The sequence below is a fragment of the Panulirus ornatus genome, chromosome 19 (genome assembly GCF_036320965.1).
Source record: "Panulirus ornatus isolate Po-2019 chromosome 19, ASM3632096v1, whole genome shotgun sequence".
In the NCBI taxonomy this organism is placed as follows: domain Eukaryota; kingdom Metazoa; phylum Arthropoda; class Malacostraca; order Decapoda; family Palinuridae; genus Panulirus; species Panulirus ornatus.
The window spans coordinates 6,416,005-6,428,991 of NC_092242.1; positions in this window are offsets into that span (position 1 = coordinate 6,416,005).

Sequence of the window (12,987 nt, forward strand, 5' to 3'; positions counted from 1 at the left end):
GTGAATAAAAACAAGGTTATCAAATTCAGCATGGATAAATAGGTCATATTCACTGAGATTTTAAACCAAGTATTCCCAATCACCAGTCCTTTTTCAGCGCACAAATCTACAAGCTCTTCACCATTTCCATTTATAACACTGAACACCCCATGTACACCAATTATACCCTCAACTGCCACATTACTCACCTTTGCATTCAAATCACCCATCATTATAACCCGGTCTCATGCATCAAAGCTGCTAACACACTCACTCAGCTGCTCCCAAAACACTTGCCTCACATGATCTTTCGTCTCATGCCCAGGTGCATAGGCACCGATAATCACTCATCTCTCTCCATCCACTTTCAGTTTTACTCATATCAGTGTAGAGTTTACTTTCTTACACACTGTCACATACTCCCACAACTCCTGTTTCAGGAGTAGTGCTACTCCTTCCTTTGCTTTTGTCCTTTCACCAACCCCTGACTTTACTCCCAAGACATTCCCAAACCACTCTTCCGCTTTACCCTTGAGCTTCCTTTCACTCAGAGCCAAAACATCCAGGTTCCTTCCCTGGAACGTACTACATATCTCTCCTTTTTTCTCATCTTGGTTACATCCACACTCATTTAGACACCCCAATCTGAGCCTTTGAGGAGGATGAGCGCTCCCTGCATGACTCCTTCATCTGTTTCCCCTTTTAGAAAGTTAAAATACAAAATACAAGGAGGGGAAGGTTTCTAGCACCCCCCGCTCCTGTCCCCTTTAGTCGCCTTCTACAAAACGCAGGGAATGCGTGGGAAGCATTCTTCCTCCCCTATCCCCAGGGATAATATATAATTATTTGTTTATATTTATTTATTTTGCTTTATTGCTGTCTCCCGCGTTAGCGAGGTAGCGCAAGGAAACAGGCCCCGATCCCTCAAAATCTTTTTCACATCATCTTTCTACCTCCAATTTGGTCTCCCACTTCTCCTCATTCCCTCCACCTCTGACACATATATCCTCTTTGTCAATCTTTCCTCTCTCATTCTCTCCATGTGACCAGACCATTTCAAAACACTCTCTTCCGCTCTCTCAACCACACTTTTTATTACCACACATCTCTCTTACCCTTTCATTACTTACATGCAGGAGGGTGAAAGGCGTGCAAGGAATAGAGTGAATTGGAACGATGTGATATACTGGGGTCGACGTGCTGTCAATGGATTGAAACGGCATATGAAGCATCTGGGATAAACTATGGAAAGTTTTGTGGGGCCTGGATGTGGAAAGGGAGCTGTGGTTTTGGTGCATTATACATGACAGCTAGAGACTAAGTGTGAACGAATGTTGCCTTTGTGTCTTTTCCTAGTGCTACCTCATGTGCATACGTGGGAAGGGGGTTATCGTTTCATTTGTGGCAGGGTGGCGACTGGAATGAATAAAGGCAGCAAGTATGAATCATGTACATGTTTATATATGTATATATCTGTGTATGTATATATATGTATATGTTGAAATGTATAGGTATGTATATGTACGTGTGTGGACATGTATGTATATACATGTGTAAGTGGGTGGGTTGGGCCATCCTTCTGTCTGTTTCCTTGTGCTACCTCGCTAACGCCCGAGACAGCGACAAAGTATAATAAATGAATAATATAAATGTATATTTTTTAATCTATGTTTTTTTCCAGTTGTATGTACATATGGTCATACGTCACATAAGTAGTAAGTCAGGGAATATCTGGAGGTTACACCATGAGTAAAATGTCAGTGTTGGTGAGGCTGCACTACTGGGAGTATAGTCTCGTCAAAGACTTCTCACTCCAATGGAGTCTACATTTCCCTGCTGCTGGAAGTAGTGCAGCTTTGGGCTGCAGGAGCCTTAGGAAAGAGTCCCTGGGTAACATCATGATTTTTTTACTGAAATTGATCCTGGGGTAATTATGAATAAATAAACATTACAATATACTGCATTTTTGCTCTAACTGCATTATATTTCTACCCTACTTACAACACTGTTTTATTAGTGCTTCATTTCTTATTCCATAATATTTAGATGGTTCAAATTAGTTTTTTGAACATATTACAGTCACTTCCAGCATAATATGTAATGTATGATGTCAATAATAAACATTCATATGCATAATAACTCCATCAATGGAGTACAGAAATAAATATCAGCAAAGAAGAAAAAAAATGCTTTTAGTGCATTTACAAATATTTTTTAATAAAAATACAGTATATACATTTGGAAAGTAGTTGGCTGATTGAACATGAAAATGTGTAGATTATCACTTCTTGTTTAGAACTTAATATTACTTTAGTGATATGAAAATAATTAAGTTACCTAAGGCTTTGAAAAATTTTGGTATGAATAGATATACAAAGAGTCAGTATGCTGGCAACAATAAGGCAACTTAAGAGAATCATCATTTATCTTTTACAGGTACTTCATTCATTAAAGCTTGCTTAATCAGACTTAGAACTAAACCTTGACACTGAATATTCATCAACATATGGAAACATGTCAGCAATGAAATAATGTAATTAAACAACCAGTAGCTCATTTAGTAACTTAACATAACATAAAATGAAAAGCTATTTCTTCTTACAGAAGAGGTCAGTGAGCAAGGAAAATGAAAAAGCCCTGATCTCTTTGGGAATAACAGTGTCTAAATAAAGATGAAAAATCTCACCAGTTATCTGTAAAACAGATATGCTTGCATGAACCAATGCTTGCCACTATCTCAAACCCTTATTTGGTGGTTGACTTCAACTGGTGTTTGAATTTTCCTGCCTGTTTGAATATCCAGCTGACTTATCATACCTTTAATAACCTTTTAGGAGTCTTTACCATCATGAGAAGGGCATGGAAAAAAAATTGTCCTCTCCTCAGTCCCCCTACACTCATCATCACCAGATGGTGCTTACATGGTGTTCCATTGGAAAACACATGGATTTTGGATAACTTATAAATTGTTAAGAGGAACATATGTTCTAGTTTGGGAAGAAAATCAACTAATGTAAACGACTTGAGTGATTTTAGTAGGATTATGTAAGAATGATGGTGTACATGGAAGATGACCACAGTGAACTTGCACTGTATAAGAAATTATGGAAAAACTGTGCCCATCTTTTCTCTTTGTGTAATCATGGGGATATGGATAACATAATGTGTAATGAGTTTTAATATTTCTAAAGAAAAGCACCTCCAGTATCCTTCCCATGTGCCAGCCATTTGCCAGCGTCACTTTCAAGATGCATTTTGGAAAGATTGAGGTGAATGTTCCTCTTCAGCCAGCTAAAAGTGATGATGTCCATGTTCTCTGCAAGAAATTTTGCATTAGGATGGTTCCTTGTTGATGAAGTTCTTGTATTGAGACATAGTATGAATCTCAGTCGCTCAGCGTCTGAGGTTCGAGTGATGAAAAACAGTCTTTTGGAGTATAGCTTCAAGAGGATACCTGATTATGGAAGATCTTGAGCCTTCCATAGGGACAAGGAAGGTTGTAATGCTTAAGCTTAATGTTGATTAAAAAAAGAATGTAGTACTCAAAATTAAGAAAAGTTCCACAACCAGCTGAAAGGGTTTCTTGAATGCTGATTTTAGGTGGTTAAAGTGATAGTAGGCTGATGGTTATGTAACAGAAGCAAGGAAGCAAAGATAAGTGCCCAAAGATGGTGATTTCTGGTCTATTTCTGTGAAGTTGGAATGCCTTTCAAACTGACTTATACTGGTACGCTGTGGAAGATCTGCTTGTAATGAGGGCTTTGGCTGCAAGGTTTCCACACTGGTATTAGTGTACAGAGAAGAGAAATTCCAGGTATGAGAAACTCAGACCTTTGAGTCATTAAGTGTGAAAGAAAGTGGAACAGAACTGGGACTGGAAATAAGCAATGGTGTGGAAGTGGGAATGAAGGCTTTGCTTTCAAAAATGGTGCTTTCAGGCCTGTCGCCTGGATTTTCAGGTTGGGGTTCTTGTTCGTGTCAAATGGATTTTGGGAGTGAGTGTATGCACATCATTTGTATAGAGTAGAACACAGAATATCATGTTTTAATGCTTTTTTTTCTAATTTAAGGATTATGTGTGGAAGCTTGGCAATTTGTCCAAACCATCAGTGGTACATTTTGGCAAAAACTGAAGACTTTTCAGGGACAAATGGAGATTCATCTTAATCCCGTCAATAGGCTTGCTATTTTGGTCCCTAAATTTAAAAAATATAGAGCTCTTGTGTCATACTGGTTCCATCTGACATGGGGGCATTAGTTTTGTTATCTTCTAGTGCAGACATGCACAACCAGCAAAAAAAGAAAAAAAAAAAAATACACATATATATATATTCATTTATTTATTTATTATATTTTGTCGCTGTCTCCCGTGTTAGCGAGGTAGCGCAAGGAAACAGACAAAAGAATGGCCCAACCCACCCACATACAATGTATATACATACACGTCCACACACGCACATATACATACCTATACATCTCAATATATATATATATATTTATTTATTTTATTTTATTTTGCTCTGTCGCTGTCTCCCGCGCTAGCGAGGTAGCACAAGGAAACAGATGAAAGAATGGCCCAACCCGCCCACATACACATGTATATACATACATGTCCACACACGCACATTATACATACCTATACATCTCAATGTACACATATATATACACACACAGACATATACATATATACATATATACACATGTACATAATTCATACTGTCTGCCCTTATTCATTCCTGTTGCCACCATGCCACACATGAAATGACAACCCCTTCTCCCCGCATGTGTGCGAGGTAGCACTAGGAAAAGACAATAAAGGCCACGTTCGTTCACACTCAGTCTCTAGCTGTCATGTATAATGCACCGAAACCACAGCTCCCTTTCCACATCCAGGCCCCACAAAACTTTCCATGGTTTACCCCAGATGCTTCACATGCCCTGGTTCAATCCATTGACAGCACTTGTATAATATATATTATTATTATTATTATTATTATTATTATTATTATTATTATTATTATTATTATACTTTGTCGCTGTCTCCTGCGTTGGAGGGGTAGCGCAAGGAAGCAGACGAAAGAATGGCCCAACCCACCCACATACACATGTATGTACATAAATGCCCACACATGCACATATACATACCTATACATACATATACAGACACAGACATATACATATATACACATGTACACATTCATACATGCTCCCTTCATCCATTCCCGCCACACATGAAATGACACCCCCCTCCCCCTGTGTGAGTGCGAGGAAGCACTAGGAAGACAACAAAGGCCACATTCGTTCACACTCAGTCTCTGGCTGTCATATGTAATGCACCAAAACCACAGCCATTGTACAAAGGCAAAGGGGATAATAAAGGTGAGTGTTCAAATTACAGAGGTATAAGTTTGTTGAGTATTCCTGGAAAGTTATATGGAAGGGTATTGATTGAGAGGGTGAGGGCACGTACAGAGTATCAGATTGGGGAAGAGCAGTGTGGTTTCAGAAGTGGTAGAGGATGTGTGGATCAGGTGTTTGCTTTGAAGAATGTTTGTGAGAAATACTTAGAAAAACAGATGGATTTGAATGTAGCATTTATGGATGTGGAGAATGCATATGATAAGAGTTGATAGAGATGCTTAGTGGAAGGTATTAAGAGTATACGGTGTGGGAGGCAAGTTGCTAGAAGCAGTGGAAATTTTTTATCGAGGATGTAAGGCATGTGTATGAGTAGGAAGAGAGGAAAGTGATTGGTTCCCAGTGAATGTCGGTTTGCGGCAAGGATGGGTGACATCTCCATGGTTGTTTAATTTGTTTATGGATGGGGTTGTTAGGGAGGTGAATGCAAGGGTTTTAGAGAGGGGCAAGTATGCAAGTTGTTGTAGATGAGAGGGCTTGGGAAGTGAGTCAGCTGTTGTTCGCTGATGATACAGCGCTGATGGCTGATTCGGGTGAGAAACTGCGGAAGCTGGTGACTGAGTTTGGTGAAGTGTGTGAAAGAAAAAAGCTGAGAGTAAATGTGAATAAGAGCTAGGTTAATAGGTTCAGTAGGGTTGAGGGACAAGTAAATTGGGAGATGAGTTTGAATGGAGAAAAACTGGAGGAAGTGAAGTGTTTTAAATATCTGGGAGTGGATTTGGCAGCGGATGGAACCATGGAAGCAGAAATGAGTTATAGGGTGGGGGAGGTGGCAAAGGTTCTGGGAGCATTGAAGAATGTGTAGAAGGTGAGAACGTTATCTTGGAGAGCAAAAATGGGTATGTTTGAAGGAATAGTGGTTCCAACAATGTTATATGGTTGTGAGGCATGGGTTATAGATAGGGTTGTACAGAGGAGGGTGGACATGTTGGAAATGAGATGTTTAAGGACAATTTGTGGTGTGAGGTGGTTTGATTGAGTGAGTAATGAAAGGGTGAGAGAGATGTGTGGTAATAAAAAAGAGTGTGGTTGAGAGAGCAGAAGAGGGTGTATTGAAATGGTTTGGTCACATGGAGAGAATGAGTGAGGAAAGATTGACAAAGGGGATATATGTGTTAGAAGTGGAGGGAACGAGGAGAACTGGGAGACCAAATTGGAGGTCCAGGATGGAGTGAAAAAGATTTTGAGCGATTGGGGCCTGAACATACAGGATGATGAAAGGTGTGCATGGAATAGAGTGAATTGGAACGATGTGTTATACTGGGGTCGACGTGCTGTCAGTGGATTGAACCAGGGCATGTGAATCGTCTGGGGTAAACCATAGAAAGTTTTGTGGGGCCTGGATATATCTTTACCCTAGGGTTCATTGGAATTCAAAATAAGCAATATTACCCCTGTTGTTTCTGTATGGCTGGTGACTGATTATTTGCTGCATATGATATACATTATGAAATCTCTTCCTCATGCTATATTCTTTTAACTTGAATCTTTTAGAATTGTATCAAAAATTCTTTATTGAAATAGGACAATCAAGTCTAATTCATTACTTTAGAGATATTCATTTTGAAAAGTAACACATAGTTTAGATATGGTGCTAGAACCTGTTTTACTTTCTGAATGATTGTCATTGTTAACTATAGAACAGTGAAACTTGAATGTTGAATGGTCAAGGATAATTCTTTTTTGGATTCCTGCAGCACTGAAGGTGCACTCCATGTAGGAGATTGGAATTGATGAACTTGACAGCAAGAAAGTCCTTGATGAGACTGAATTCTGTCCATTAATGATAATATATTACAGCCATGCTTAAGGTTACTTCTCATGGGTGTTGTAACCACTTACAAATGGAGTCTGGTAACACTTAATGGGAAATATAATTCTTAAATATCAGGGGTCCTTATACTATATGATCATGAATTGTAGAGTGACGTATTGCTTTAATGACATTCAAGAATTAGGGTGCAGACAAGAGAATGACACTTAAGGTCTTGCAATAGCAACATTTTTGAAAAAAATTAATTTACCATATCAAATATTCATTGTAATTGAGAATTAATATTTATAGTTGTAAGGATTTTAGTTATAATGACTGTACTAATGATGTCAAGGCTGATTATTATATTCATATCCCACAAGCACTGAAAATATTGATTAAAGTCATTCCACCTACTCATGTTTGCCATATAAGGAACACCATCTTCACATTCAGCATTTTTAATATGTCTAATAAGAGAGAACTGCCCAAGTCAAAACCATCATAATGCATAATATACCATAATGTATATACAAAAATAAATATCGTACTGAAATGGTTAAACTTACTCTGGCTTGATCTGTGAATGCAGTACATGGTGTGTAAACACAAGAAGTGCTTCTCTTGGGATACAGAAATAAACATTGTGGTAATGGTTGTTGGAAACGAATCACAATTTTGGTTTTGCTGTCATTATAAGATAAATGACTAAAAACTCCTAAGTATACCCTCTTTTTTCTAATGTATTTTATTATTACAGTAGAAGAATACCTGTACATCATAATTGAAGAAAAAAAAGTGGGTAAAATTTTTAACCTGCCATCTAAAATACCCTCCAGTACCAGTACTTTGTTCTTTTCCTATAATAATGAAATCATAAAAGAGGATAATTAAAGTTTTTTATTCATCATGTGTTTCATAATGACGGCAGAAAATAATTTATGGTTCATATTCCGATAGCGGGAACGTGCCATGGCCTGCAGACTCAAGCATGTTTTCCAGTTCTCCTCAGTGATACAGGTCACCTTACTGTACTTCATATGGTAAAGAAGTAAGTTTTATCCATTTCAGTATGTGATCTTGGTATTTATTGTTGAATAAATATTTATGTATGTATGTATGTATGTGTGTATGTATTGAAAACTGACATTAGAAGCTGGAATGTGATTCTCTAAACAAATTTCTTAGAGCTACATTGGAAGTCATTCATGAAATTAGCTGATTACTTACCATTCTTTGCCTTTAATGATGAGTACCATTATTTTAATGTTTGGTAAAGTTATAGTTGTACTCAACTTATTTAACTCATTTTGCTTGTGTGAGTGGTAAAGCTTGTACAACAAGGGTCTTTTAATTCTTTTGATAATTCCTGATAGGAACTGGATTTCAATACATAGCCAAGGCTTCCTGAACAGAATTTTCCTTGAAGTTTGTAGTCTTTGTAACATTATGCCCAAAATTTGTGACAATTTGTCCACTTTGTTGAGAACTTTATTAGTTAGAAACTAATGATTTTTATGAGAGTGGATTTAGGTGATCTGCCTCATGTGCAAACCTTTACCAGTTTCTTCCAAAGTGATTGAAACTTCCAATTTGTGAATCAGAGTGAGAGTGGTGCTGTCTAGGAAATGGCATTAACCTTCCATCAAGCTTACTGTAAAAGGGGATGATAACTATAACAAGGAAAAATCTCTTTCTAGGGCATGTCCAGGAAAGGTTTGAGATTAAAGGACCAGTTCTGAAGTGAGGCTGGGAATGAACCCTGTCAGAGAGACCACTTGAAGGGTCATTGTAGAGGGCCGTAATTAGTTGCAAGAGGGTTGGGACTCCTTCAGGGTGACATTGATGTTGAAAGACCTTTCTGATAGCAGTTGGACGTGTTACTTTGGTTTCAAATTCGTACAGATCTGGCTTTGGAGAAAAGAGCACTTATCGTATAGGAGATGACCTACTTGAAGCAAATGAATTTTGAATTAAGATCAAATTTACTAATTTTATGTAGAAAGCTGAAGTGGCATCCCTGCCAGTAATTTAAGAAATTTCGTACTTAAAAGCCTTTCAACCTATTTACTTCGCCAGAATTACATATGTCCTCTTGAAATGTGTATTAATCGGTAAACACACAATAGTGAGCCACTTGCACATTGTTGTATTCTTCCTAACTCATACTCTAGGTTTTTGTTTGAACTGAGTTAGGCTGCATAGAGTAACCAACTCCTTTGTTAGGAGAGTGGCAAATGTCACAGGTGGTTGGATTTTAGAGTAAGTCGTGTGTGATGCACAGACTCTGGATAGCACAACATACAAGCACACTATCTGTTTTTAAAAACCCTGAGTAGATTTCCAGTGCACATTCTTGGTTTGGCAATTGATATTCGGGCACTTACTTGCATCTCTGGATCCAGAAATAGAGAGAAGCACTTGCAAAAGTTGGGACCTTTTTATAAACCGTCAGATGGAAATAAAACTGAACAAGCTACAGTAGCGCAGAAAATATAATTAAGAAGGAAGGTGAAAATTCAAAATAAACATGGGTTGAGACCAAAGTAAATTAAGTGCCTTGCAGATATTTAACTGTAGCCAGTTATTTAATTGTAGCCATTCTGCAGTCGTGCCGAAATTCACCAGGATAAATGTACAAAAATACCCAGGAGGAGGAAATATAAGGAAGAATCTTTCCTATGGCAAAAACATCTAGATCTCTGAGCCCTTCACACATGCAACACCTCAGAACTGGAGAGAGTGATCATCTTATTTTTTCACAGCAACAAATGAAGAATCATTGATGAGTTATAATTGATTTTGTGGAAAGAAATTGTTGAATTAGTCAAGAAGAAAAAGTTGGCTCAAAATGAAGACAAAAACTAGGAGGCAGTTGCTGGAATTAGTGCAGAGCAGTGCTCATTTCATCCAGTTTTAAGCTTACAATTTAAGCTTTGTCCCTTAAAAGGGGACACTGATAAGCATTGGTTTCTTAATGTGCTCTTGTCATTATTGTTTATTATTCCAAAGAAAATTTGCTTGTCATATTTACTGTTTTTACGGGCTAACAACTGTTTGAAAGAAAGAGAATTAGTTACCAGTGCCCTAAAATATATAGAAATAAAAAGTGCAGCGGACATGACCACTAAGCCATGCAGATGCTTGGGCAGTACCCAAACATCAATGAAGTGCCTTCCATAAACATGAGATATTTCACTGAGCACAAGTGGATTGAATAAATTATATTCTAACTTGAGTAGTTTTATTTTCCCAATATAAATATATGTTTAGAAAAAAGCTATAGTTATATAATGTATTTAAATTTATAATTGGACCAAATTATCATCTAGTGAATACATAGAAGTTTAAGTGCTGGGGGTCTCATTGAGCATGAGCACTTTTGTAAATGATGGGTTTTGGGAGTTGCCATTATCTGGAAAACTGGATATGAGACAACTGTAGAACTAAAGCTATAGTATGATTTACATTTAAACATGACAAGGATTCAGATAAACTGTTTTACAGTTGTACAATCATATGTTCATTTTAAAGGTAATTATGATTAGAAAGAACTATATTGGGTAAGTTGGCTATTGGCTCTGTACAAATTACAAATAAGTGCTGATTAGTATAAAAACCTAAATATTTATATTCCAGGTAAATGCATCTTTTGCACGGAATGATCACATGATATAATGATCTGAGTACTTATAACAAATACTTGCAGTGTACAGTTAAGCTCTGTTATTGGTATCATAGGATAAACCATTGCTGATGATATCCTAATGTACTGCTTTATATGAAATTTGATTATCATATGTTCAGAATTAAAGTCAACACTGTGTACAAAGAAATACTTTAACAATATAACTGTAAAATTCTCTATCCAAACAGCTATCCTTTAGCTAAAACTGCTTTGGTTCATGCTATGTAAATTAAGCTGTATCTCTGGAATTCTTAAAAAAAAGCCAATTATAGAACCACTTTAAAATTGTGGAACTGCTTCACTGCAGGTAGTTCTTTTAATGTTTTGCAGATTTTAATATCATTGTGAAGTGAGTGGTATTAACCAAGTTAAAATATTGTATTACATTTTTTTTTTTTACATTTCATTGGTTTTATATTGCCCATACATTTCTTAGAAAAGTGACTATGGCCCACTCGTTTTCTCCTAATTTTTTTCCTAAGTAATAGAATACATGTAGATAATCAACAAATAAGCTACTTTGTAATATCCTTCCCCTAAGGTGAGAACTTAATATATTACTGTGCTGCATGTCTTCAGACATTTGTTAGCAACTAGCTTATTGATTAAACAATACTATTGTATATGTATTTTGGTATCAGCTAAGGGTCAGTAAGCCAGAATACATACGAAGCATACAAAATACACAAATTGTCTTTGTGATATTTGTTTTTTCTGCAAGTAACAGTTTGTATCACTTTCTTTTCTTCTATTTTACTTAACTACATTTTTACAAGAAAGTGCTTTTAATCTTTTGATTATGAGTGGTTTCAGGAACGCAAGAAAGAAAAGTTAAGCCATGGATGAAAATTTTCTTTCTTTCAAACTATTCGCCATTTCCCGCATTAGTGAGTTAGCGTTAAGAACAGAGGAGTGGGCCTTTGAGGGAATACCCTCACCTGGCCCAATTCTCTGTTCCTTCTTTTGGAAAATTAAAAAAAAATGAGAGGGGAGGATTTCCAGCCCCCAGCTCCCTCCCCTTTTAGTCGCCTTCTACGACATGCAGGGAATACGTGGGAAGTATTCTTTCTCCCCTATCCCCAGGGAACACACACACACACACACACACACACACATATATATATATATATATATATATTTTTTTTTTATACTTTGTCGCTGTCTCCCGCGTTTGCGAGGTAGCGCAAGGAAACAGACGAAAGAAATGGCCCTACCCCCCCCATACACATGTATATACATACGTCCACACACACAAATATACATACCTACACAGCTTTCCATGGTTTACCCCAGACGCTTCACATGCCCTGATTCAATCCACTGACAGCACGTCAACCCCAGTATACCACATCGATCCAATTCACTCTATTCCTTGCCCTCCTTTCACCCTCCAGCATGTTCAGGCCCCGATCACTCAAAATCTTTTTCACACCATCCCTCCACCTCCAATTCGGTCTCCCACTTCTCCTCGTTCCCTCCACCCCCGACACATATCCTCTTGGTCAATCTTTCCTCACTCATGGATGAAAATATAGTGGGGAATTTCAAATTGATGGGTCATCTGATTTTATTTCTGTAGTGACCAACATGGGATAGGCAAAACATGCCCCACTCGTGGTCATCTCATGTGAAAAAGAGTATAAAGTAAAAATAAGAATAAAAAATGAAGGCTTACTTTCCCAACAATTAAAGGCAAAAAAGTTATATGAAGATGGAAATAGGAAAGAAGGCAGCGAATTCCACAGCTTCCCTGTTTGAGGGAAGGAGGTATCGTAATGGTCAGTCCTCATGTAAATGGTTTCCACTTAGAAACTGGGAAACAGCAGCCAAATGCATGTCACTGAGCCCATTCCTTGGTGGTTAGGACTTCAAGTAGGGCTGTTATCTTTTTCTTTTTGTTTGCTGTTTTTCTAACTTGTGATTCTGGGTTGTCTCCAAATAGCAGCAGCTGTAATCATTAGTGACAGTGAAAGAGATATTCAAAATAAAATAGATGAAAATAATGCAAGAGTAGGTGTGTAGTTGTAACGAAACTGATCAAACCTCTCAACGGTATTTATAAGGAGAGAGATAAATTATTTTGATAGGTAAGTAAGATATGCTCAGTAGTACAATTGGGTTGAAAGGGCTGTGTTGTCTTCCTCGGACC